Below are 11,604 nucleotides of genomic sequence, written 5' to 3'. Positions count from 1 at the left end.
TTTCTATAGTGTTGTCCCATGACAAGATATTTTCCAAAAATGGGAGGGGTGTACTCACTTATGTGAGATACTGTATGTACAGACGTTTATCAGGAACTGTAATACCCTTTGATTCACTGACACTTGGTTAAATCCTGCAAAGCGCCATTCAAACAGGTGGCTCCTTTTCTATATGCTGATCCAATGGAGCAGAGGACTCTGGCAAGAGGAGGAGTGAATAAGGACAGGTGTGTTGGTGGGAATGTGAGGTGCTCCTGATCCAGATGTAGGTACCTGCTATTTCAATCAGGAGAGACTTGCGTTCATAGTACAAAGAAAATATTTATTAACATGAGCACATGAGAATGCAAAATGTGGAAAGTCTCTGGCGATTAAACCCCCGTAGAGATGGTCTGATTTATGGAGGGTGATGAATCTATAGTCGAATAGGGAACCCCCCCCCCAGCGTCTAGACGCTGAGATGAGATGGGAAGAAGATGAGATGAAGAAGATGGAGAAGTGCTGATGATCTGGATGAGTGGAGCCTTTGTTGAGCTCGTCCTTGACTCTGGATATGATGGCTGGAGGTGACCAGGGTGGAGAAGGGCGTGATGATTCTGCCTAAAATGAGAGCAGATTTAAAATTTTGCAGAGGCATCCTGATTGGCTGAGAGACATCGTGGCAAAGTTTGACTGGATAACTAGAAGAGTGAACACCCATAGTCAGCTTGATTAGAGGAAGCAGTGGGAGTGGGATGGAGAGAACTGTGAATGGATGAGCACAAAGAAATCAACTTCCTGACTGAACTTAGGCTGAGCTTCATTTCACCACGCAGAGGTGACTGCAGTATGACGCTGCCGTGTTCAGGAAGAGCGACCCTGCAGATCGTCTTGTTGAGGTCGGGATGTGTGAACAGTTAAATCATTCCACAACCAGAAACCATGGATGACCAGAACCATCCAGAATAATAGACAATTACGAGGCATCAGCCACACAGAAAGGGACTAAATCACAGTTAGAGTTGAAGGAGCTGATGGGATCTCATTTCACTGGAGTTGTACCAAGTATAATTTCCATGTGACAAATAAATAATGATTGACTGAGTCTTGTCTTTCGAATTCTGCTTCCTCTAAACCCTCGTGCATGTGCACACCATTTGACACTTTAAAGACAAATCTTAAAACGTAAATGTTTTCAATGGCCTTTGGTTGTTTGTAGCGTTCACAGGATTTTATAATCTTTTTTGTTTTTTTAATGTAATTGTTCTTACCGGTGATATTCTGTTTCATATTTGTGTACATGTTATATTGCTATATATCTGTGTGTCATTCCTTCAATTTGTGCAGCACTTAGGTCGACTGCACTTGTTTTCAAATGTGCTATAAGTAAACTTGATTTGATTTGAATCCACCACGGAAATATCAGACTCCGACACTGACAATACAAACTAGTCTACAGACAGGTAACTACTGCATGTACACTGAATGGCCAAAGCAGGATAATACAGTCCATAAAGCTCATGCCGGTGCACCAATGCTCTCTAAATAACACAATGTAAAGAGTGCAGATTTGATAATATACTGTCAGGTCAGGTAACCATGGTTACTGTTGTCAACCCATGAAAATAATTCAATATATACTGGTGTGGAAAAGAAGTGTGTAATGGAAATAAATGTAATAATATAGTTTAATACAATGCAAGTGTTGCAACACTGCAGCTCCTAGATGGAGTTCTTCCAGCTCTGGTGTGACAAGGTCACAGGTATGATGCCCACACTACACTCTCTGCTTTCTCCTCTACTTTATACCTCAATTCATGCACAGAGAAAAAAAAGTGGAGTGTGGAACATACAAGGTGTCATCACACCCAAGTATTTATTTACAGCACAAACTGAATATAACTGCTGCAAGTATCAACTACACATGTGACTCCTGTTGAGATGCTTTTGTCGAGCCTGTTGTGTATTTCAGACTGAAATTTACACAGCTCTGAGCTTACTCAGCGTCAGCTACAGAGCAGGTGCGCTGCTGGTACCTGGTGACCTTGAGGGTGAATTTGGAAGGACGACAGTGTAAAGTCTTGACGTACCCTCCCGAGAAGATGCAAGCAGAATGTGTTAAATATCGCAAGTATAATGTGGCTAAATAACACTTGGAGTCTGCAAATTAAAGGGTACATTTTTAATTGTTTTATGTTGCTGATTATTATCGAAGGCTGTGTTTTTGCTGCCATCTGTTACCATGTGTGTGGATGTGGGGGGGCACACATTCTGTACAGCTCGCATGTGTCTGTATGTGTGAATATATATTTTTTTAAAAAGGCTACGACTGAGAACTGCAGCTCTGAAAAGTGCACTAGAGTATGCATGAGTGTATGCCTTCATTTCATGCCGATGCCAGTTGGAATAAATGCCGTCACCCTGCACACACTTCGCTGCTTAGAAATGCCAAGCCATGTCAACATGCACACAGGGCTGTAGAGGACATACGTTCCCTCAAATCAACGCCTCGGCACTGCATAACTATGTATGAGAAAAAAACTAAAGGCAAGAATAATGTAGCTGCAACCTGCAAAGAAAGATGCCGATACACGAGTGTGTGTGTGTGTGTGTGTGTCTGTGTGTGTGTGTTTCTGAATGGGCGAGTGTGTGTACGCGTGTGTTTTATGGTGATGAGCTGTCTGAGTGTGTTCCGTAGACAGCACCTCGGTGTTTATGCAGTGCTGATAGTCTCCAGGAAAACAAGGGGGAAAGAGTGCTGCTTGATATTTACACACAGCAGCCATACCGTCTGGCAATGATGATGGCTCCCTCATGGCCCCAAAAGACAGCAATAAACCCAGAGAAAGTGCGAGCAAGACAGAGTGAGGAATAGACCGGGATATATGGAGTGCAGTCGGAGAAGTCAAAACATGGCAGATTAGATGAGATGTAGGGATTTGGGAACAGGAGATGGATGGAAAAGTAGACGAATGACTGAAACAAGACCGAGGTTCAGTTAACTGAGCAGGCCATTTAGTTTCAACGGTCCTTACCGGTGTTTTGCTATGTTCTAACCTTAATACTATATCTTTATACATCACGCCGTTAGTATTAGATTGATCTCTTACCTGCGAAGATTCTTTTGTTTTTTACAGCAGAAAAAAACAAGCTTCCACTTTAAATCTGACAGACAGGAAACTGACAGTTTCTTGTCAGTACTTTGAGGGAGCTGAGAGTTCAGTCATGTACCATATTATTTACACATGATTTCACGGGTTTTCAGGAAGTCCATCTCTGCTTTGTTTTGACTTCAGGTGTGATCTTTTGGCAACATAACTGTTGAATGCAGCACTTTTAGCACAAACATCCATGTGAGCTGGAAACGTGCAGGTGTAGACAAACAGGGGTGCTCCCAGGAATTTTTCATAGGGTGGCCAGATGGGGTGACACACCAAAACCAAAAGCCCTTACTGAATGTCAAACACATTCTCACTCCGACCTCGTCACATATCGACATTTGGTCACTCTCCACGTCCAGATACGACGTGCAAGGTACCCTGGGTGTGTTGGTTGTTGACGCTCTGGGATGAGGTGTCAAGTTCTGCCTGCTACATGCATTGTCTTCTTTCAAAATACACTTCTGTTTTCACAAGACTTTCAAAATAAACCCACTATATCAGTACAACACCACAAATTGACCTTTAGTTTTTTTCCTCCAACAACAAACACACACATGGTTAAGTTTAGGAAAAAAGAACAGGGTTTGGCTTTATAATCTTACGGGACACAAACACCGCTCTCCTGGGTGCAAGTCGGTGTTTGTTGGACCCATCCAGGGACAGTTAAACTATAACAGTGACCGGCTGCGTATCATGTCGATGTTAAAGGACAGCTTTTTTTGTCGGTTGGATTTTGATGATGTGAGAACAGGTTGGAATTTCAGGAATTCCATTATGTTGTCGAAATATGTAGGTTAGTTGAAAACTATGTCAATGTGAGAGTTAAGGAATTGAATACTGATACACCTTCGTTTCTTATTTTATGGTTGATATTACCAATTATCTAATGCACAGAGACTTATACTGGTACAGTTAATATTTTGAGTTCCACAACAATCCTGTTTGAATGTATTAACGTGTTTGGTGACTCGTTCTTCAAATAGACTGGTTGTCCTTTTCCTTAAAAAATACAAAAAAGACAAAATACAGCTTTAATTTGAGGGAGTACACTGATTGTGAGGAACCAAACATGCACTTTAGGAAAGACTTGTGGGTCCCCATAGAACCCATTTTCATTCAGGTCTCATTGAGGTGGGAGTTTAAGGGACCCCTTTGAAAATGACAGTTTTTTTTATCTCACTAAAATTCAGTGTAATTTGGAGCATAGTTTAGCCCCCTTCCTGACAAGCTACATCGACATGGTTGGTACCAATGGATGCTGCAGGTTGTCTGGTTTCATCCTAAAAAAGTGGTGATACAGGCTGCACTGCCTCTGCAGCAGGTGTATCTTGATGTATGTGAGTTTAGCCTGACACCACTGTAACTGGCTTGACTCTGCGCTGTGTGTTATGTTGTGTTGGCTGGAGGAATGAAGGACGACTGCTGTTTATTATCTTATCTGCATCAGAACAGAATAACTATGGAGTAGTGTGAGTATATCTCTTATGAGTGGGAGTTTCACAGTGAAAAGAAGATTCATACAAAAACAAGGATAGTGTATATTTCCAGTATAAAGTCTGGACAACGGCTTGTTAACTGTTTGCCAAGTGCACTATGTCACATTATGGGACCCATGTAACAAACTTCGTGTTGGAATTTATCAAAATGCCACTAAGTACACACTCAGAGATGTTGAGCTAAACAATCAGCCTCAGGTATATTGCTTTTGAATTGGCAATGTCTGGCTGTCTGTCTAGAGATGGCGCTCAAGAGCCACTTAACCTACACTGCAAAATCTGCCACACAGTCAGAGTTTAAGTGTGTACTTTGATGTGTAGGTCCACACTGACGACTGTGCCAGGGCCTCTGTGATTTGGGAACAACCTCACTATAACTATCAGCCAGCCCTGCTCTTATATTATCAGTGACAAGAGCTTCTCGTTCTATCAGTCTCAACAACACAGAACTCTTTGCTCATCTTCAAAATCCATTTCATATCAGAGAGGACTGCAGCGGTCCAGAAAGTTGGTCCTAACAATCTCTGAGTGCTGTGAAGAGGGCTGATGTCACCCTCTCACCAGCCATCTGTCACACTGGTGGTCCAACCTCAGCTGGAAGTGAGTTGCTGGTGGATCCAGACTGGCCCGGCCAAGGCAAAAGCCCGCCTGGTGCGAATTTAGTGCAGCGTCTCTCTTCACCCCTGCAGTGCCAGCAGCACTGGCTGCTATCGCCCGCCACCGCTGATCCTTTTGGTGTCCAAGCCTCAGTCTAGCTTCAGCGACGGCAGGTAACAGGGCAGCAGATGGCCAAAGAGACCACCACCCACACAAACACACACAAGACCTGCACATGCACGCACAATCGTTCCTACGAAGATGCAACAGTAAGCATCAACATATGGTATGCTTCTTGCACACACTATTCACTGCATGTATTTCACACACCCACAGCACTGTGAGCAGTCACTGTTCCTGCATTCACTTTAATGCGCTATAATTAGAAGTTTGGTTAACTTGGTTCGTTATTGTCAGCATGAAAACAGCAACGAGACCCACCGTTTATCCCCACATTCATTCACACCTATTAGCCAATAAGCTAGTGAGAAACAGCACCCCACTGGCTGCAGGTTATTTAAGTCCTGTAGAGGAAACAGCTACAAAACATGGCAGTAACACCACGGCAGCCATTTAATGAGCACTACTATACTTCAAGGACCGGGCTAATTTTAGCCAGGAAGTCACTTCTGAGCATGCTGAGCTGACGGGGATGAGACTGACCGAAATAAAGGCCAGAGAGTGAGGAACACTCTTTTGGAGTTACTGACAACAGTTGGCAGCCGTAAGCACTGTGCTCCTGTTGCTACTCAGCTGTTGGTGATTTTTAATACTGACGTCATCGATGTGCAGCCTTGGAATCAGTAATGAGTTCATCTTATGAGTTTGGAAATGTCTGTTAAGCTGCATCATGGCTGCAGATTAAAGAGTTTATACATCTGAATGTGTCACTTGAAAGTTAAAATAATAACTACCTCAAAACTATAACGCCAAGTGATTCAGCACTCTGACTCATCAGTAAATGTAGCTGCCAGCACAATGTGCTCCTGCAGTTGCTTTAGGTGTTTGTTCACAGACTGATTTGTCATTTAAATATCCTTATGTATAAAATGATGTGGGCACATCTTGCAAATCAAAATCGTGCAGTGGAGGAGGAAGTGTTCAAATGCTTTGCTGAAGTTAAAGTAGCAACATGACACAATAGAAATATGACTTTATAAGTAAAATTTACTCACAGCATCAAAAGTAATAGAGAAGTAGAGTCAGAGTTATATTACTAAACACATTACAGATGCTTTAATGTGTGAGAAACATTCTGTGTTATATCAGGTGGAGGTGGAGCTCATTTTACCCTACATACCGTTGGCCAGTTGCACATGCCCTATTTTTAACACTGTTGTGTTTCCGTAGTCCACCTCCTCTCAGAAGTGTGTGTGTTACTTGATGTTCCTTCATGTGGGAAGGCCCACATGTAGATGTCACTTAAAGAATTTTTAACCAGAAAATTACTGCTTCAATTTTGAAAATCTGAGAAGCTCCCAACATTTGATATGTGGCTGAAACAATTAGGTCATGGTTTACATTTGGAGAATTAGATTCACCCTGTCAACAGAGAGGGACTCTGGAAAATCTGGCAACCTGTCATTAGTTTGACTAAAGAATTAAAGTCAATGGTTTAGCGGGTTAACTGTACCATGGTGTCACATGTTGATACACTGTAACCTGTGGGATAACTCATGGACTTGAACCTGAACTTGAAATTTTCTTTTGCTGTTGGTTTGTTTCTTTACTGTATTTACACTGTTTTGCAAAGACCAATAAACAGATGTTAAAAAAGAAGAATATTCAACCAACTTTTTTTGTGGAAAAACCACATCAGATACAAAATTATTCTTCAGAGTCGGTATTTTATGTGTCTTAAAAACTGGGTTGTGGTGATCACTGAGTACCTCAAAATTGTACTTGGGTACGTTCCACCATGCAGCGTTTGAATGTCTAAACCTAAAACTACTGACAGTGTCATCATAATTATTGTCTACCAATTCTATATATTTAAAGTAGACTGAGTGTGACAGTTGTCACATTTCTTGTATGTGTACACAATTGTTTGGCCGATGAAGCTGATTCTGATTTTGATAAGAGTGTCGGCAGCTCTGAGTCAGCAGACTGGCATTTGGACTTTTTTAACCTACTGCATTTATACTTCATCATTAACTATTTGGAGCATTAATTCAACTGCCACAATATCCTGTGCAATTATTCAACAGTGAAATATTTTTCACCTCTTGAATGTGTATATTTATTCATCATACAATGCACACAACTGTATATTTCTTATTTGCTTTAATTCTATTCTTGTTTTATTCTACTGATGTATATATTGTAGTTAAAGTTTTAACACACTGACAATATATAGTTGATTTTTTTATATTTTTAATATCTGAATCACACACTGATTCACTTGACTGATTTTAAAGAGAGAGTGAAATCTCTGGGGTCTCGGCTTTCGGTCTGTAAATGTTTTAACTGATTGTATGAGTGTTATGTGTTTGTAAATGTTTTTCTAATTATTGTCAACTGTAACTATGTGTCTGTATCGCTGCTGTCTTGGCCAGGTCTCCCTTGAAAAAGAGATCCCCCATCTCAATGGGACGAACCTGGTTAAATAAAGGTTAGAAATAAAACACTGTAGCATAATTCACAATACTTTTTTATTTCAATGCACATTTTCATTTCTATTTTATTGCTTTATATTTACATTCTTCTATTTCATACTGTTATTCTTACTTGTTATACTTCACATTGTAGCTACTGTAACAAATCATATTTTCCCTTCTGGGATCAATAAAGTATTTCTGATTTTGATCATTTAAAAGTTAATATGTTCTAATCATTATTATTATTTTAAGATTATTTTGGGCCCCATCAGGGTAATGTCCTTGCCACAGTGGCTACATGTTAGCCTGTGGCCCTTTCCCTGTCAACATGTGTATGTGGGCCCCATGTGGTTTGTAAATGAGCTGAAAAACGGGCCCTTTGTGGGATTGTCCATGGGTTCCATAATGGCGCCGTGCCAATTGCCCACATGGGTGGGTTTACCCAAGTAGGCCCAAGATAAGGTGCCCATTTTGGTCCCGTTTATGACCCACTTGGGTAAAACCACCCATGTGGGCAATTAGCACGGGGCATTATGGAACCCATGGCGATCCCATATTGGCCCCACATACAGATGTTGACTGGGAAAGGGTCATGGCCTGGAGTTGAATCCGTAGCCGCTGCGTTAAGGACATTGCCTTTGTACATGGGACACCAGGTCTACCTGCTGAGCTCCTGGGAGACCCCTGATCATTATTTAATCCCAATAACTTTAAAAGAATCATCATGTGTACTCCTCTGTGTTTTCATATTGTTTTTCCAGTGACTGTTCTTAGAAAGTTGTGACATTTGATTTGTTTAACACAGATTACCTGAGCTGAAAATCAGCTGTAACACAATTTCAAACAACAACACATTAGAAGAAGCAATGTATATCTTTATTATGTGCTATGTACATATTTTACAGTATGATACAGCAACAATACACGGTAATGCTACACAGTTGAGATTGCACGGTTTTAGAGTTAGGCCACAGCGGTCGGGTACCGTGGTTATGAGACAGAACACTGAGTGTACAGTAAGTACAGCATACATCTTTGGCTTCATAGGGATAACAGGACACGGAGCGAGAACACAGGGAATGCAAACTTCAGTCAGGAGTGAGCGCCGATAGCAATATAACACAGAGACGGGTGGAGGGTTTGTCAATGGATTAGGGATGGATTTTCACTCCTGGAGAGAAAGAAGTATCATATGACATATTTTCTTCATGTACGGGTGATGGCTGGTATTATGTTTCTGTTCAGGGTGCTGCAGAATTGTCCTCTCATGTTGGTTAAGGAGATTGTATCCTGAAACCCCTGCTGGGCTAAGACTTGGCCAGCCCTAAATCCTGTCAAGATGTTTCTCCACACGTACACGGTGTGTGCCTCTGCATATGGACATAATCTGTGCACACACTGTACTATACGAGGAGATAACGGCGGCGAGAGCGAACTCTAATTCATCCTCTAATTGGCATCGTTTCTCTCCGTCTATGAATCTGTGGTGAAATTAAACTAGTCCTCATTTTGTTGTTTATAGAGACTCCAGCCGCCTCTTTCTCTCTTCTGATAATACTGAATTTTCTATTCTAACGTACAGCAGCAGTTACAGCTACAGAGCATCGAGGTGAGGGACAGAATACAGAGAGAAACCAAGAAGACAGAGATTGGATGAAAGATAGATGGAGAAAGAGGGAGAGAGAAGGGAAGTGACAAGGTGAGATAGAGCGGGAGAGAGAGGAGCCGACAGAGAGATGGATGCAGCGGGGTCGCTGGGGTGAGGAGATGGTGTAATGATTAGATCACAGATACCCTTGAGCCTTCCTCCCGTCCCTCCTGCACACAAAAAAAATCTGGGAAACGCACTCAGAGTGGAGGAAGGCCTGCAGTTGTAAATGGCCCTGCTGTCAGAGTTCATCTGGGCGAAGGAGGAGTGCGGGAGTGGATTACCGGAGTCTGCGATTAGAGAAGCGTACTCTGCCTCGCCAGTTTTCCCAAGACGGGAGAGGCGCTTGTGCTGGATCGCATTTGTGCCGCTGCCTCACCTCAGATTTCCTAAAGATGTTATAAATGTAATGTTTGGCTGCTCAGAGACTGCAGACATTTTAGGGAGGCAGGAGGAGAGGAGAAATGTGCTCCTACTGGACATGAAGTTCCTGGAATATCAGGAAATTTGAAAGTCAAGAAATCTGGTAGAAGTCATGGACTGTGAAGGAACTTAACAGTCATTTTACAGATTTGCATGTTTTAGCCTTCCTGCATTTTCAGTCATGAGTGAATCCTTTCAAGCGTGTGTCCTCTCCTCCTCGCTCACAGCAACAAGTCTGAGGCTCATGCTCAATCCTTTCATATTGTTCACCTCCTAATCAGATGATGTCATCTCCAAACTTAAGCAAGTTGAAGGTGAGTGCTCAGAGAGGAAGAGATGTGTTTAGGATGCTTCCATCTAGTGGTCACGTAACGACACTGTTCATTTTTTTAAATATAAAAACTAGGGAGACGTCACAGTTTAAAAAAGCAATAATACAACCCGTTCTCTTGACACATTTCTTCAGTCTGATATTAAACAATATGACTGAGAACAAAAACAGTACTTTGTCATTCACATTACAATGGCGTGGAGTGGCAGGGCTGGCAGGGGGCTATTAAGGGCTTCCAAACATAATGGCTCCATTAAGCGCATACAAAAGCATATCTTTACAATAAATTCTTACTTAGATTCACAAAATATATTTCTGACACAATACCCGGTGGCATGTACACAATGAGGATGATAGCTGTGATTGGAAGCCATGCCCTGAGGGCTGTCACCAGAGGCAGGGTCCACCGGTTCGCCACATGACGGCTTCCTTGATGTCATCGTGTGGTTCCACGTCTCTAATAGCTCTGAAAGTTCAGACTTTATTTAATGTCTGATGCATGTTTTCACTTAAGTTGTCAGCTGCCCTGATGTGTGTTTTAGTGACAGATTTCCTGTAACGTACATTGCATTATTAGTTTCCCTTAACAGGAAAGGATGTATGATTTTTAAATGTCATGCGTAGGCGTGTGTGAAAGTATTTGAGCAGCGAGGGGAAATATAATAAGTATAGCCAAAAACAGCTTTAAAGAAAGAAGAAATTAAAGGAGCAGTTTGAAGAGTTTGACTTCCTTCTGCCTCAAATGTGAACAGAAATCACCAACCATGACTTAAATTAAAAAATCAATATGTACATATTTCAAACACAGATTCAACATCATGGCTGCGGATAAAATCATCACCGCACAAAGCCAGCTGCTGGAGATTTTCAGGTCTCTCCTCCAGCTGATCGCCATTCTGATTCTGCGTACGCTGCCGTCTTACTCTGTCTGTGACTTCACACTTGCGCGTGTTAACACTACAAGTGTGTTGTGCAGCATGTTTTGCCATAAAGGTATTTATTCCCTCAAATGTGGGAAAATCCTGTTTCACTGTGGATTAAGGAGACAGTGTGCATAATGTATACAGGGGGGGGGGCTGAGAGGGAGGACAGTTAGCGGGGAGATATAAGCAGTGAGGGGAAAAGGTTTCCGAGAGCTGATACCAGTTCTTTTGGATTGAAGTGCTAATACAGAAATACCTTTTTTTAAATTTGATGTTTTTCTCGCCAAAATAAATCCCCCCCCCTAAATTGCAAGTGTTCCTGCAGAAATGATATTTTTCAGTGGGGGAAAAAATAGACCCAGTTTCCGCAAACACCAAGGAAGCATTTGAAATGTTGCAAAGGTACAAATCCAGGTAGACCACCTCACATAGACGGGGTTGCGGAATTT

Source organism: Epinephelus moara, chromosome 11 (assembly GCF_006386435.1).
Source record: "Epinephelus moara isolate mb chromosome 11, YSFRI_EMoa_1.0, whole genome shotgun sequence".
Classification (NCBI taxonomy): Eukaryota; Metazoa; Chordata; class Actinopteri; order Perciformes; family Serranidae; genus Epinephelus; species Epinephelus moara.
The sequence above is the reverse complement of the archived record's forward strand: the minus strand, read 5'-3'. Positions refer to the sequence as shown.